The following is a 17290-nucleotide window of genomic DNA, read 5'->3' as shown; positions in this document are numbered from 1 at the left end:
AAGAGGGGTTTGGGGTGGAAGCTAGTTCCATGCAGGATACTGTTTGTTGCTGTTTCCTTTCTGTAAAGTGTCGAATGGATCTGATCATTCTCAATGTAGATCAAAGTGTCCAGGAATGGAATTTCTGACCTGCGCATATTGTATGTAAAGGATAGGCCAGTTTTGTTGTTATTAAGTTTGTCAAAGTATTTTTTGAAATCATCATCTGTGCCATTCCAAATTAAAAACAAGTCATCGATACGGACCCATAGTATGATCTTCTCCAGCTCATCCTGGTTGTCTAGGTTCCACGCTATGGTTTTCTCCCACCATCCCATGGTGATGTTAGCGTAATTTACAGAAAAGGAAATGCCCATGGCTGTTCCGCACATTTGTTTGAACAATTCTTTATTGAAACAAAAAATGTTATTAGTGAGACACATCTCGATCATGCTAAGAAGCATTTGTGTATGTTTCATTTCTGTGATTTTTCTTTGTCTCAGAAAATAATTGCATGCTTCCAGGCCCACCTCATCTCGTATGGATGTGTATAATGACACCGCATCTATGGTGATTAACAGAAACTGGTTGTTCCAAGATATACCATTCAAGACACGTAAGAAGTCTCCGGTGTCCCTAATATAGGAGCTCATGCTACGGGCTATTGGGGCGAGAAAGTGATCCACATATTCTGATATGTTCTCGTACATAGAGTCACATGAAGATACGATCGGCCTGCCTGGTGGATGATTTAAAGTTTTATGAATTTTAGGCAAGAAGTATATAGTTGGGATGGTCGGAAATTCATTAGTCAGGAATTTCAATTCATCTTCACTGATTAGATTTTCATTATGCCATTTAGTTAGTTTTTCACTCAAGTCCTTTATCATTGCATTCATTGGATTAGTAGTAATCCTGTTGTAATTCGAGGTATTGTTCAACTGTCTATATGCTTCATCTAGGTAATCTTCGGTGTTTAGAAGTACCGTGTTGCCGCCTTTATCCGCCGGTTTTATTATCAGATTTTTATTCTGCATCAGATTTTTGATTGCTTCTCGTTCTTTTTTGCTCATATTTTCTCTATGCGTGACATTCCTGGTATTTGTGATTTTATCCAGTTCTTCAATTACTGCCTCGCTAAATTGGTCGAAGCGATTCCCAGGTGGTAAAACAGGGCAATACTTTGATTTCTTCTTTAGTCCACTGTCTGGTCTTTTGTCTGTTTCTATTGACAGATGTTCAAGAAGTTGTTCCTCAGTCATCTCATCATCGTTTAAATCATATAGGAGATCGAAGATATTCTTTAAATCAGTTGCTTGGTCAATACTAAGCATAGGTTCCAGATTTAGAGAGGAGAAATCAGAAAACACTGGCATCTAATTATGAAAGACCCAGATATAGGCAAACTAGTAGGTACTAAACCAACTGTTTCATCCAGAAAAACCAAATCTCTGAGGGACATGCTCGTCAAAAGCCACTTCACACAAAGAGAAGAAACAACCTGGCTAACAGAAAAACAAAATGGATTTACTAAATGCAATTCATGCAAGGCATGTAAGATTGGCAAAAACATAAGAACTATCACAGAGCCTAACGGAAATGTTGTAACTATAAGGACAAGAATAACCTGTAATACCAAATTTGTGATCTACGTCATTGAGTGCACATGTGGACAGAAATACGTGGGGAGCACCATCTGCCCACTAAAAAAGCGTATTCTCGAGCACATTCGAGCAGTTAAAAACAAAGACATCTCCTATGCAACTGCTAAACACATGATACTATGCCAGAAGGGGAACTGGAGAACAATGTGCTACTATGGGATTGACACCATCCCAGCAAACGAACGAGGTGGCAATAGAATCAAGAAGCTACGTCAACTTGAATCACGCTATATTATCAAACTCAAAACTAAGAACCCGAGAGGCATGAACAATGACGAAGAACTTTATGTACACTTAGAATAACATCCTGTAACATGATGAACCTTTTGACCTTCGATGAACCTAATTAGGATCCACTCTTTCTCTCACTTTTCTCGTTTTCTTCTCTTGTTTGTGTTTTTCCTCTCACTCCCGTTCATGAAAACATAGTACTCTGAAACTTTTTCATTCTATATCTATTATGCCGCCTTCATGACAATTGTACTACACAGACACATGAGGATGGAATCAAGACTTTGAGACATCATGATACCAATGTAACTGAATGTTTCTTTACTAGCAAATGAATTTATAACCATTTGTATACTAAATGTCTGGTACTATACCATAACTTAGTTTAAAGTGCCCTTTCCTGTTATTTAACAGTCGTAATTGAGTTTCCTTTTGGATAAAAATACAATTTTGTTTTTTACTGCACTACATTTCCCACAATGCAACATTGAGGCCAGGTGGGTGTATAAATGGTGCAATAGAGAAAGGACTTACTGACCGTGAACAAGGCCTTGGTGGCTGAAACGCGTTGCTGGAGCTGTGTTGCAAATAAATAATCTTTTGAAAATCTCTTTCCCGAGTGCCGCATCTTTGGATTTATAATATATATATATATATATATATATATATATATATCAACTCCACAAGTCCCCTTATCCCAAGGAAACACTTGGACACCCCGTTTGAAAGTAGATCATTTAATTAGGCAAGTAGAGACGACCCATTTCACCTTTACGGCTTGTTCACGCTCGTAAAGTAAACAATCCACCATGTTTAAATACATCACCAAGTGAATACTGAAAAACGGACCACTCTTGCAAACAAAACAGTATACGAGTACAAACATCGCAGCCATTTTGAAATGTCGCATTAACATGAGTTTGACGTAAATTGCTCATTGATAATGTCATACATATCGTAATTGTGGTCCCAGTGGACAAATATCACATAAGAATATTGGGTAATGAAATAATAGCACAAACAATGTTGCACTGCGAACTTCATGCTCTACGCGACTCCATTCTGACGGGTGTCAATACTCGTTGTAATGCACTCTAGGCTCCGTATCACTGTGCCTGAATTCCTGTATTACAATATCAAAATCAGAAGATTTAACTGAGAATGGCATACCCTGCTGAGAATATCTAAAGTCTATGTATCTCAGCGCAATTCATCATATGTATGAGCCCAAGTGGGCTACATCAATTATGCAAAAAATAATGGCATTGGTATATATACACAAGAAAAAACCTGTCCATAATTTCATGACATTCTCCAATAATCCAATGTTTCTTCAATGAACAACAGAAATTCCACCAAATGCAAGAGAAGTACCTGTGATAAAACAAAATCTAATTTAAAATCCTGAGACAGACAGTACATTATATTCAATTAATTGTGCAAATGAATTGCCAATTCTTCACTCAAATTCAACCCCTTAGGGGCCAGACTTTCCAAATCAATAATGTATCGAGACTCCAGTTTCCTTAGCGACAATTCTCTGTTGCCGCCCCTCACACCCAAATCCACAGCATCAATTACCACCATGCGGACTAATGTATTGTCCTGCATATGTTTATCATGAAAATGAAGAGCTATAGGGTATTGCCTATTGTTATTTCGTATTGCACGAAAGTGCTCCAAAACTCTTTTTTTTGCATTATGTTTCGTGCTTCCAATGTACCACTTATTACAAGGACACATCAAAACATAGACGCAATATGTAGTATTGCATGTCAATTTTTTCTTAATCACAAACTCCCTCTTAGAGTTGGGTACTGACAGTCTATTGCAATCGCTGCTATTTTTACACGCTTTACATTTGCGACAGCATCTGAACCACGGTGTACCTTTGGATAAATTTATATCCCGTTCTGTGATGTAATTGTGACTGAATGCATCTTTCAATGATCGTCCTTTCTTGAAGGTAATTTGTGGATTACTCCCCAGATTTTTCTTTAGATGGTCGTCGGTGAGTAATACATGCCAATGTTTTTTAAAAATATTGCGTACCTCATTTGACTGCCCCGAAAATGTGGTGATAAACCTGATACACTCACCACCTTCGTCCTTCTGTTGAGGATATAGTAACTCATTTCTGGATTTCAATTCTACTCTAGAAATTGCTTCCTTGATAATTTTGTTACTATACCCTCGATCTTTGAATCTCTGGCACATAGTAATTTCCTCCCATTTGTAAGCCTCAACAGAACTACATTTTCTTTTGGCTCTCAGTAACTCTCCATGTGGGATAATGTACACCAAATTCCGTGGATGACTACTGCTTGCACTCAGAATACTATTTCCTGCTGTTTTTTTGCAAAACAGTTTAGTTGTTAATTGATTGTCCTTCACTTCTAAGAGTACATCAAGAAATTCCATTGTATTCTTACTGATATGTTTTGTAAACTGTAGATTGAATTTGTTACTGTTGAGTTTGTCAATAAAGTTTCTGACTGATTCCTCATCACCGCACCATATGAAAAAGATATTGTCAACATAACGCAGCCACAGGGCCACATTGTTGAAATCCGCCATTTCATACATATAAATATATAAATATGTTATAGTTAGGAATTAGCATTTAAGAAACCTTTGTAATTCACTGAAAAAAAACATAGGTTTCAGGGACGTTATAGTTAGAAATTAGCAGTAGTGGCAGCAACAGAGGGTCTCTCTATCCCTACTAAGGAGAGTTTAAATGCGGGAAACTCGGGCAACTTTGGCGGGTGCAGCAGCAGCAATAATTAAAGCCTAATGTGAAGATAACGCCGTGCCAAGGTAAACAAACAGTACCTTCGATTTTTAAAACTCAGTCTACTAAGAGTAAGAAGGTCGCTCAGGGAGCAGAGAACTTGAAAACTAATGTTAAGGTTGCAACTTCTAGTGAGGTTATACCTGCTGCGGTGGATATTGTTGTCCCTGATTGTGCCGCGGTGACCCGATGTCCGGACATGAACCCTGCAGCTAAAGCTATAGAATCTATAGATGTCACAGCATTTGATATTACGAGGGCATTCGGTGGGCAGACTGCAGAGAGCCTGGGGGATTCGGAGGATTTTGGCACTACTAAGACAAGTCTAACTCTAGGAGCTGTCTCAGGAGAAGAGTCCAGTCTCAAAAATAATCCTCTGGCCAGTGGCATTGTGGGCAATGCAGTTCCGCTGAGGAATAAATACAGAACTCCCAGTCTAATCGTTAATGAGGTACAAGATAAGGTGTTTATGATTAAGCAAAGTATCCCACAGGCATCTCACCAAGTTGAAGGTACTGGGGACAGTGATTAAATGGATAATTTATTTTCATTGTCGGACTCTTCATCTTCATCCGAGGAAGGAGATTTAAGTAAAGACTGGGCTAATTATGATACAAACAGCACCGGCCAAGAAAAACTGTCTTTATCCCAGATAGGAACAGTCCGCAGACCTAAAGCACATGTGGAGGCAGGGGGGAGTCATGGGATTGCGGGTACTCTGGACTGGGATTACTCGTTTACAACCTCATTAGGTAAGCCGCTTTTGGTAGATAAAGGAGATGTGGTATCTGCGATAAACCCGGCCCATGACCCCCCAAAGGAGATCTCCCTCGATATGATTTACCAGACTATTGTTGCCCATCACGCTGAGACCAGACTTGAGAGTGCCAGGACCCAGGGGGCCTGTCGCAAACTTCAGAACGCCATCAGGAGGATGGCTAAGGCTTGCACAGATATCGGTCTTTGGGTAGGAGAAACAGAGGGTCGAATCTCTATGCTCGTAGATGAACTTGTTGTACAGAAGGGAGTTACAGAGGCATTAAAAAATCAGAAAGATGATGTTACATGGAAGCTCTCCGATTTAGAGAATCGGATGAGAAGGAATAACCTTCAGATATTAGGCATTCCAGAGGGGTCAGAAGGCGAGGACACGCGCCAGTTTGTGGTAGAGCTTTTCACAGAGGCATTCCCGGAACTGAATCACTGGGAGTGGAAGGTCGAGCTGCAGAGAGCCCACGATTCCCATTTCACCTAAAATCACAACCTGGTCAATCGAATGTATTACCCCGGGCTATCTTGATTTCTATGAATAATTTTTTAGCGCGAGAGGCTGTTTTTGATCTTGTTAGGCCTAATAGAAAAAGGGCTGCTAGGGGGTTTGATTTTTTTGTGAGGCCAGATTTTTGCCAGGCGACAGTTGAGCGAAGGTGGCAGCTCCGCCAACTAATTTCACTATTTCAAGCTAAAGGGGCACAGGTATTTCTGCTTAATCCCGCAAAATTAAAAGTGATCCATAAGGGACAAACAAAGTTTTTCACTTCAGAAATACAGGCAAAGGAGTTTTTGCATCTAATATAAGGGGTCAGATGTGGGGAACATAAGTGAAATGCTCCGTGGGAGGGGCTCACTCTCAGTGGGGGGCTCCCAGCTCCCCATCGCTAGGGACCTATGGTCCTTTTGCCGCTTAAAGGGGGTGGGGGTGGGGAGGGATGTTGGGGGTCTCGGGGTTTGGGGTATAGTGGGGGTAGAGGGAGGGATTCAGGGGGTGATATGGGCGGGGGGAAAAAGGTGGAAAAAATGTTCCACAGTTTCATGTTTCTATGCAAGATGATTGTTATTGATTTTCAGATTGTAATATTTCAAATGCAAACTCCGAAGATTTATCTATGGCTAATTTAGACTTATGAATATGCTCCTTTAACGTATGTGGGCTTAACGGATATGATAAAAGGAAGAGAGTTCAGTCTGAGCTCAGGGTTATCAACCCAGATATAGTTTGTATACAGGAGACTCATCAACCATGGCTCAAGCGGCAGAGTTTATTAGATCTGGGGTTTAACCTATTGGTTGCTTCTAAACAATCTAATACAGTTAAAGGGGTAGCAATATTAGCTAGACCCTCGGTAGTGGTCCCAGGACGGCAAATGGTAGATAATCAGGGGCGGTGGGCTATCTCGGAGTGCTTAGTGGGGGAAGCAAAATTTACCTTATGTACAGTTTATGGGTCTAATCTGGATGAGGACACGGTTATGGAATACCTGAATGGTGAGCTAGCACTTTGGCCCTCGCCTTTAGTAGTATGTGGGGATATGAACATTAACCTGTCCGGTAACACACTTCAGCTCGGCAGACAGGACTATAAAGGGCGTAAGCCTAAAGTGTTTAGGGCTCTGAGGTCTTTGCTTATGCATCATGGACTGGTGGATGTCTGGGCCACCCATCATGTGCAGGATCCAGGATATACCTTTTGCTCTTGTCCCCATAAGAAGCTAGTCCGGTTGGATTATTTTTTTACATCTGCCGCTTGGGCCTCTGAAGCTTTAATGCAAGTCTACCCTAGGGTCACATCGGACCATGCTCCGGTCGTTATTAGGGTTTCTAATATGGCGATACATAAGCCCCCTAAGTCTTTTACGTTTGATAGGAAGCTTCTCTTAGATCCAGCCTTTGTTAGCTACATGAAGAGTTGGATTAAAGATTATTTCCTGATAAACAGAAACTCTGCGTCATGCAACATGGTCTGGGACTTGTTTAAATCCTATTTTAGAGGTGAGGTGCTGAGCTATGGGCTTTTTTTACAGAAACAGGCGAAAATGACAATTTTTGAGCTATATAATCAACTTAAAAAAGCAGAAGAAAGGCTGTCTGGTGGCTTGGGGGTCGGCCAGGATGTAACTGACTTGCTGGATAATTTGGCACATTCTAAGGCAAACATAAATCGAATATGGTCCCAAGAAATTGCATGTAAGCACCAGATGTATAAGGAGCAAATGTATGAGTATGGGGAAGACACCGGTAGGTGCCTTGCCCAGAGAATCCGTGCCAAAGAGGCTCAGCAAAGAATACAAGTGATTAAGGATATGGGAGGTTCATTGGTTTATGACCCACAGGCGATTTTAAACGTTTTTCATATGTTTTATACAAATTTATATGCAGAGCGGGTGTCTGGTAAACTTCCCCCTGATCTGGGACTCCCTCCTTTGCCGTGGGAGCATTTGGACCCCGCACATTATGAGATGTTAGAGAGGCCATTCACCAGAGAGGAGCTGGCACATGCTGTGAGCAGTGTGGGAGGGGGGAAGGCCGCAAGGCCTGATAGGCTCCCCGCGGAGGTATATAAAATCTTCTTTCAAGAACTGAAGGAAGATATGTTTGTTGCATTTCAGGCTGCCCTTCTTGGTAATGCCCCGAGATCTTGGCAGGAAGCTAACATAGTTATTTTTAGGAAAAAAGACAAACCTGCTGACTTCCCCAGTTCGTATCGACCAATCTCCCTGGTGAACTGTGACGGCAAGCTATATGCAAAAATGTTAGCTAATAGATTATCATTGGTTGTGCCACCCTTGGTCTCGAAGAGACAACACAGCTTTATACCAGGGTGGGGGACGGTCAATCATGTCAATAGAGTTGTGGCCCTTCTCGACATCGCACAGGTCGAGTCTAGGATGTTGGGATTCGTTCTGCTCGATGCCGAGAAGGCGTTTGACCAGGTGGCCTGGGGATTTCTCTGGGGGGTTTTATACCGTATGGGATTTGGCCCAGGGTTCAACCATGCCCTGCAGGTTCTCTACCGCTCTCCCACTGCTAAGATTTGTGCAATGGGATATAGTTCCAAGGATGTTTTGATATCTAGGGGTACGCGACAGGGGTGTCCGTGCTCCCCACTCCTGATTGCGCTGTATATCAATCCCTTTTTAAACATGCTGGAACTAAGTAACCATATTCCACCGTTTATGGTGAATAATGAGCATTTCTCTGTGTTAGCGTATGCGGATGATATTGCTGTCATAACAACTGACCCAGATATAACTATCCCGGAGATCGAATATTTAGCTGGTAGTTTTGGGGCTATGTCTGGATACAAGTTAAATATTACTAAAACTCAATTAGTTTGTACAGATCGCTCACGGGTAAAAGATCAGAGAGTAGAGGAAGAAGCTATGTATCTAGGCATTAAAATGAGACCCTGTTTAAAAGATTTAGTACAGGTAAACTGGGACTCCATAGTGGATAAGACTAAAGCAGCGCTGACAAATTGGGAAAGTTTGCATCTTTCATTAGTGGGAAGATCTAACTTATTGAAAATGGTTATCCTACCGAGAGTTATGTATTTTTTTAGGGCGGTACCCCTTGGGATTCCCAAAACCCAGATTCAACATCTTCAATCATTATGTGTTAGGTATCTGTGGGCTCCAGGGAGACCTCGGAGAGCTGCTCGATTTATGAGTCTACCAGTGGATCGGGGTGGGTGGGCAGTGCCATACTTTTCTTTTAATCATATATCTTGCCTATTGGCCAATATGTGTTTATTATTGACTGGGGAAGAGGTGAGCAACCCCGCAGAGTCACCCTCTATCTATCAGATGGTATTGGGTCCTGTGACATATAATTGTCTATTTTCCAGACCTGACGGCAGCTACTATAAGAGGACTCAATTCAAAATGTTGGGGGCTGCCTTTGGGGTATGGGACACTGGTAGGAAAGCATTTCAGATTCCTAGACTCTCCTTATACACACCATTATCAGCAGATCAATTCTTATCCCCCATTTTCTTTGATCACATACTTAGTGATTGGAGATTAAAAGGCATCATACGCTTGGGTGATTTTTATGCTACTGATGGGGTTTGTGTTTCCTTCTCTAATTTGAGGGATAAATATAATGTCTCATCTACACAATTCTTTAAGTTTTTGCAGATTCGTGATTTTTTAATGAAACATGTTTCATCTGTAAATTCCTATCAAATAGTTGAGGCTATCAGGCGTAAGGCAAGGATAGGAGTGTTATATCAAATATTGTTAACATCAAGAGGGGATGACATGGGGAAGATTAATCTTAGATGGGGGGATATCTTGGCAGACAGCTCGATTTCGGTTGAAAACCCCATTAAAGTTGCCAGAAAAGTATGTCTTACAGCTTCATTGAGGGCACAGCATTACAAAACGGTTTTAACTTGTATCGTACTCCTGCCGTTATGATGAAATGGGGGGGGGCAGTGAATTTTGTAAATAATGGGAAGTGCTTTTGCTGCAGGGGTGACAATGCCGATATTGTGCATCTATTTTTCTTGTGTCCCAAGCTGGGACAATTTTTGGGTCACATTGAAAAATGTATATCATTGGTTATTGGAAAGCCTATTCGATTTTCTGCTAGTATGATGTTATTAGGGATTGGGGAGGATCTTAAGGAGGGTCAACCTTTGTTTAAAGACCGTTTTTTAATTTTTATAGTGGCAGCAGTGGATCGACTCTGTATAGCTACTTCTTGGTTACAGCCTGAGGACCCCCCTTTTGAAATATGGCGGGCAAAGTTTTACAACATCTTTAATTTAGAAGTCAGCTTATACGCACTTAAAAACCCCAACAGGCGAAAGTTTGGTTTTGCGATATGGGAACCCATGATTGAGTATTGTAGGGGGTAGCTATCGGTATTAGCGGAGGTGGTAAGAATGTATTACTGGATAACCGATCGACCCCGTTGTCATGTATCATTTGTCTATGGTGTTTATAATTGTACATGATTGTAAAAACAAAAGAAATTAGCATTGGAAAAAACCTTAGAAATTCACTGAAAAAACCACAGGTTTCAGGTACATTATAGTTAATTGTACATTTCACAATTTCAAACATAGATGTGCAGATCAAAATGGCCGTCTGAAATTTTGAGTCGGTGTATCAAAGGTTATATTAGGATGTGAGAAGATGTACTAATTTATCACATGGATGACGTCATCAGTGATGTCATCAGTGATGTCATTTAAGATGTCATCAGTGATGTCATGAGTGATGTCACTGACCATGTCATGAGTGATGTAATATGTGATGTCATCAGCAGTGCATTGCGGGCGCGCGAGTTATAGTTAGCTGAACTAACTATAACGGGGGAATTTCAATGGTTTTGTATGAGTGAAAAGTCCAGCTAACTATAACGCCCCTGAAACCTATGGTTTTTTCAGTGAATTTCTAAGGTTTTTTAAATGCTAATTCCTAACTATAACGTGCCTGAAAACTATGGTTTTTTCAGTGAATTTCAAAGGTTTTTTAAATGCTAATTTCTAACTATGCCTACAGAGATAGGACATGTGAAGAAAGAAGAAAAAACGCACAGAAAGGAAAAAAAGAAATGCAGAAAGAAGCAACAGAAGTCCTTAAAGACAAAGAAAAGTGCAGGAAGAAGGATAACATGCAGAAAGAACAAACAGAAGAGCAGAAAGAAGCCTTGTTGCAAAATCATCCTGTACCCTCAACTTTTTCAGACGGATACTGGTGGTAACTGAGTCTGACTAACCAGTCCTAGAGCCAGTGCTATGTTAAAAGACACTCAGAATACAGTGAAAACACCTACATACATTAGGGAACACTATGTGTTGGGGTCCCCCTGTGATTAGCATGACCTCCTCTGTAAGACCCTAGTATATAATAGGGCAGGGGATTAAAACTAACTCTTAAAATGCACCACAGGGCGTGTTTGCACACGTCACCTCAGGCCCCGTCTCCTCCCTTCCCCACTGTGTAAAGCCGCCTTGTGGCCGTTTTAAGTTGGGAGATTAAGTCCCCTTGAATCCTGAGGGTCCCTAGGGTCCAACTAGACCACTAGGTACCTCCAGTAAATGCCACAGAGCTGCGTTGCAGAGAGATGTAAAAAGGGGCACGGCCTGCACCACCTCTCTGCAACGCAGAGCAGTGGTGCTTACTGGAAGTACCTGGTGGGCTAGTTGGCCCCCAGGGTCCCTCAGGATTGAAAGAGAATTATTTCCCCAAATTAAAATGCACCACAGGGCGTGTTTGCAAACGTCACCTCAGGCCCCGTCCCCTTCCTTCACCACTGTGTAAACGCGCCCTGTGGCCGCTCTAAGTTGAGAGATTAAGTTCCCTTGAATCCTAAGGGTCCCTAGGGTCAAACTAGCCCACTAGGTACCTCCAGTAAGCGCCACAGAGCTGCGTTGCATAGAGGTGTAAAAAGGGGCATGGCCTCAGAACACCTGTCTGCAACGCAGCTCCCTGGCGCATACTGGAGATACATGTTGGGCTAGTTGGCCCTCAGGGACCCTTAGAATTGAAGGGGAATTAATTCCCCAACTTACAACTGGCCAGGGGGCGCGTTTGCAGAGTGCTGCAAGGAGGGGGCGTGGCCTCCGGCGCAATGCCCATCTTTTATTTATTTTATTTTTTTAAGAAGGAGGGCTGTGTGGCCCCCCTTCTTTTTCTAATGTATTGGCCCTGGGGACCCCATCCCCCAGGGCCTGCACCCTAATTTGGTTTGTTGAAAAAAATTAATTTGGACCTCCCAAGGCCTTAATCGGCCCCGGGGACCCCAATCCCCGGGTCATGGCCGTTTTTGAAAAAAAATTCTTTAGGAGGGGGGCTGCGTTGCCCCCCTCCTCAGGCCACTTATGGCCCCGGGGACCCCATCCCCCGGGGCCGGCCTTTGTTTTTTGTTATTATTTTTTTTAGTATATTTATAGAAACACTTAGGACATGCTGGACAAACCGTATATACCTATCACCATGACGATTTGCGTGATAATCATTAAAAGGCGACTATGCATACAATGAATCCATGTGGAATGTATTTACACCGCTAGTGAAGCTCTGACGTGTCTGACGCCCTACCGTGCCTAATCCTGGCATCCCCGCCGATGGGTACTCTCCAAGTAGACACCCTTGTCATTTATTTATACAAACATGGGTAGCTGTTGACGGGCACATTTGATACACACGCACACCAAGCCATTCAAAGGGGAATTGACAAAAATTCGACCAAACTATGCAAGAAACCCCCCCTCATGGTTAATAAAACACACATCCACCGCCGGATGTGTAATACTTTTTATTTTACTCTCTGGAAAGGAGACCAACCTCACTTGAGAGTCACAGCGTGCTCCTGGCTGAGCCCAATGCTGTGTTACACCCACCAGTGCCCACCGAGTGCCACACACCTCTGTGTTATATTCCACCAGCTAGTGCGTATACTATGACACTCCCTAGCCCATGTGCATTGTAACACCACCCCGTGAATATGTCATGCCACACTTGCCTTCGCATGGGTTATATTGCCCCATCTAACGTGCCTTCCTCAATGCCTATGTTATAACGCACAGCGCTATGCCATACATATAACAATCTGGGATCCATATCTTTGTCACAGTGCATTTGCAACGTTACACTCCCCAGCACATATTTTATATTACAACTTTAGAGACTAGTTAGGTTACACAACACTGCACTGTGCATATTACACGCCAAGGCGCATATCGCATAGCACGTGCTAGTGCCTGTGCTATCTCGCGCTCTCCAATGAATCGGTCATTGCACACAATGTATTCCATATTATATTTCACGCCCGGTTCATCTTATATCACACTTTTTGGTGCATAGTTTATACCATATACTATATCTAGTTTTCATTTTCAATTGTGCTCTCAGGACTATGGTCTATATAACACTGCGTCCACCTACCCTTTTCACGGGCATTACATTTTGCGATGGGGGTGGAGTGTCAGGGGGTGTTTCTGCCAAGTGAACCCGGAGTCACAGTCACAAACGTCCTCTTCTTCCTGATTAAAAATGAGATTATGCTGCATACCTGTTCATATTTTAAGTAGTTCTCACACATTTTAAAAACAATAAAGTTCCTAATACCCACCTTCTCTGAACAGTTAGCTTGCTGCCCCATCCACCTCCTCCCTATCCTCTGTTGTCTGAATCCATGGACTAGCCTCCTCCCTCCTGCCATGCATGGTCTGATGTGCTACCACTGCCCTCCATTTAGCATGATGTACCAGTACACTCCTCCTGCCCTCCATTGCCCAATTCTATGGCCCATCATTGACCTCCTGCTTAGACTCTGTGCTTAGCCGGCTGCCCCTATTCTCTTTCCCCCTGCCCTCCAATGTCTTTGTGCATGCCCGTGCTCCATCCTATTTGCCCACCATGTTCCATGGACCTGCCACTCCTATCTACTCTGAGTGTTGTGTGGAGCTGCCACTCCCCTCCCACCTGCCTAGCATTGTCAGATGACTGTAACCAGTCCCTGCCACCTCCACCCTGCCTGTCCACATGCCATGCCCCTATCCCCTTCCTCCTGTCCTCCATGGTCCATTTTACTGCCACACCCTTCTGCCATCCCTGGTCTGTTGTGCTGCAACTGCTCCTCCTGCCTGCCCTGTGCAGTCTGTTGTGAGGCCCCTTCCCCTGAACTCTCTTGTCTGTGCCCAGGTCCTGACCCTCCCTTCTATCCTCCATGGTCCTTTGTGCATGCCCCTGCACCCTCCTTCTTGCCCATCATAGCCATTGTGCTGCCACTAACCCTCCCGCTTGCCATGCATGGTCTTCTGTGATGCCATGGCCCCTCCCACCTTCCCTTTGTGGTCAGCTAGCTACCCCTGACCCCCTCCCACCTTCCCTCCATGGTCTGTGTGTATGCCATCATAGTCTCACTGTTGCTCTCCATGGTGTGTCTTGTTTCTAGTGCCCATCCTGCCTGACCTCCATGGTCATCTTGCTGCTCCTGCCCTGCCCCCTTGCCCCCAGCCCTCTGTTTCCATGTGCAGACCCCTATTCCCTCCCTCCTGGATTGTCTGTTCTATTGTAATGCCCCTGATCCGTCCCTCCTGCCCTTTATGGTCTGTTATGCTGCAGCTTTCTCTCCTGTCTGTCCATTATGGTCAGCTAGCTACCATTGCCTCTTTCCCCTCTGTTCTCTGTTGTCCATGTGCATGGTCCTGTCCCCTCCCTATTGCTTTCTATGGATTGTTGTGCTGCACTCCCGTCCAGCATGACCTGTGTGGTGTATTGTGCTGCTGCAAACCCTGATGCCTGCCTTGTAGGGTCAGTTTGGTGCACCTCTCCATGTCCCTTCTGTCCTCTGTTATCCGAGTCCATGTCCCTACTCCAATTCCTCCTGCCTACCATGATCCAATGTACTATACTTGAACTTGGTAAGAAGGAGATTTTGAAAAGAAAAATGGGGTATTGATTTTCCCCTTTGAGTTACATTGAAAAAGAGGAGATTGTAGACAGGAGACAGACCAAATAATGCCCATTTGAGCTTAAAAACATTGGACTTTTCCTGGCTGAAACGGGTCTGTTGGCATGTATGGTTGTACTACCACTGCCTCTTCCTTCTGCCCACAATGGTCTATTATATTGCCACAGCCTCTCTTGCCAGTCCTGTATTGTTAGTTTGTTGCCCCTGCCCCCTTTCCACTGCCCTCCTTAGTCTGTTGTTTTGCGAATGCCCTTCCTGCCTGCCCAGTGTGGTCAAATTGTTGCCTCTGCACTCTCCTACCTGCCTTCAATTTTCAGAGTCCGTGCCCCTGGCCTCTGCCTCTCAACAGTATCCCAATGAACATTTAGATTGCTAACATTCTATATTTATCACAAAAGTGTGGAATGGTTGACGTCATCTTGATGTAATCATAACTGTAATACCTAGAGCATTTCCTTTAGAAATTACATATATGAGAGGGTCTTATTTGCATCAAAATTATGGTTAGTGCTCTAAAAAATTAAAATGAGGACATATTTTCTGAGTTTTCAAATAGCGACAAAGAACTTTTAATTTATTTGTAATCTTTATGTTTTTTTATCCAGTTGACCACTTGATTAAATGTTGCACCTAGGGGAGAGGATGTGGTGTTACTTCCAGAGCTGCAGACTTTGCAACTGGGGAATCAGGTTGGAGTTTCTGCTTCAGCGCAACATTCTGTGATTCTGGTCAAATCACTTAATCTCCCCATGTCTACAGCCAAAATGAATTTGATCTTGTGTGATGTAACCAATGCTCATGTAAAGCGCTCCGATACCTGACAAGTCTGCACTATATAAAACTGCAAATACACAAAAAATAAGTGTTTTGCACACTTCGGTCATTGGGCTACATGTGGGCTACATCTGGGTGATATTTGTGCTGCATTTGGGCTCTTTTGTCTCTGGTGGCCATCTTGGGAGATTTATTTGTTATGAAGTTTCCTAATTTCCTCATTTACTGCAGTCTCCTCAGTAGGAAATGCTTTCAGTTTTTTACTTTGATTCCATCAAGAAGGTATTCAGATATGTCACACATTTGCCATAAATTCGGAATGTTAGCACTCTAGTTGCTTATTAGATCACTGTAGTAAAGCTACTGCTCACCAGGGAAGTCTGCTGCTGGTACTGAAAGTGCATGTTTCAGTCTGCATGTCAGAATTTGTTTAGGAAATAGAAGAGGATTTGAGAAGTCACTCAAAATGTGCCCTAATTTTTCTTTCTGCAGCACTAATCATACTTTCTATGGCAAAATGAACCCCCTCATGTTGTTCCTTTTTAAATTAAATGTTGTAAGAGTTACCACTTTATTCCAATCAAGATGGCTTCAGGTGTGCCATACTTTTGTCATAAGTAAGACATGTATGCATTGTCAGCATTCCGTCCATCATTTGTTTGTTGTAACGATTTTCGCCCTAAGTGGGATGGGTATTCCCAGACGTGGGACCCGTGCTCACTACGCCACTGGAGTCAAGCTATCCTGGCTGATGACGGCTGATAGCCAGAAACCGGTCCTAGGATGCTTGATTCCGGTCCAGGGAAGACATGGCTTGGCAGTTCGGGCTGGACTGTTCCCATGAGGCACAGGGTCAAGACTGATTTGCATATGGCCATGTCTAAACTGGGGTGGTGTAGTGGGCAAAAGAACGATGGATTTAACCCAGATCTCTTGACTGGGGGAGAATGTATGCATTGTCAGCATTCCGTCCATCATTTGTTTGTTGTAACGATTTTCGCCCTAAGTGGGATGGGTATTCCCAGACGTGGGACCCGTGCTCACTACGCCACTGGAGTCAAGCTATCCTGGCTGATGACGGCTGATAGCCAGAAACCGGTCCTAGGATGCTTGATTCCGGTCCAGGGAAGACATGGCTTGGCAGTTCGGGCTGGACTGTTCCCATGAGGCACAGGGTCAAGACTGATTTGCATATGGCCATGTCTAAACTGGGGTGGTGTAGTGGGCAAAAGAACGATGGATTTAACCCAGATCTCTTGACTGGGGGAGAATGTATGCATTGTCAGCATTCCGTCCATCATTTGTTTGTTGTAACGATTTTCGCCCTAAGTGGGATGGGTATTCCCAGACGTGGGACCCGTGCTCACTACGCCACTGGAGTCAAGCTATCCTGGCTGATGACGGCTGATAGCCAGAAACCGGTCCTAGGATGCTTGATTCCGGTCCAGGGAAGACATGGCTTGGCAGTTCGGGCTGGACTGTTCCCATGAGGCACAGGGTCAAGACTGATTTGCATATGGCCATGTCTAAACTGGGGTGGTGTAGTGGGCAAAAGAACGATGGATTTAACCCAGATCTCTTGACTGGGGGAGAATGTATGCATTGTCAGCATTCCGTCCATCATTTGTTTGTTGTAACG

Source organism: Triturus cristatus, chromosome 7 (assembly GCF_964204655.1).
Source record: "Triturus cristatus chromosome 7, aTriCri1.1, whole genome shotgun sequence".
In the NCBI taxonomy this organism is placed as follows: Eukaryota; Metazoa; Chordata; class Amphibia; order Caudata; family Salamandridae; genus Triturus; species Triturus cristatus.
Note: the sequence above shows the minus strand (reverse complement) of the source record.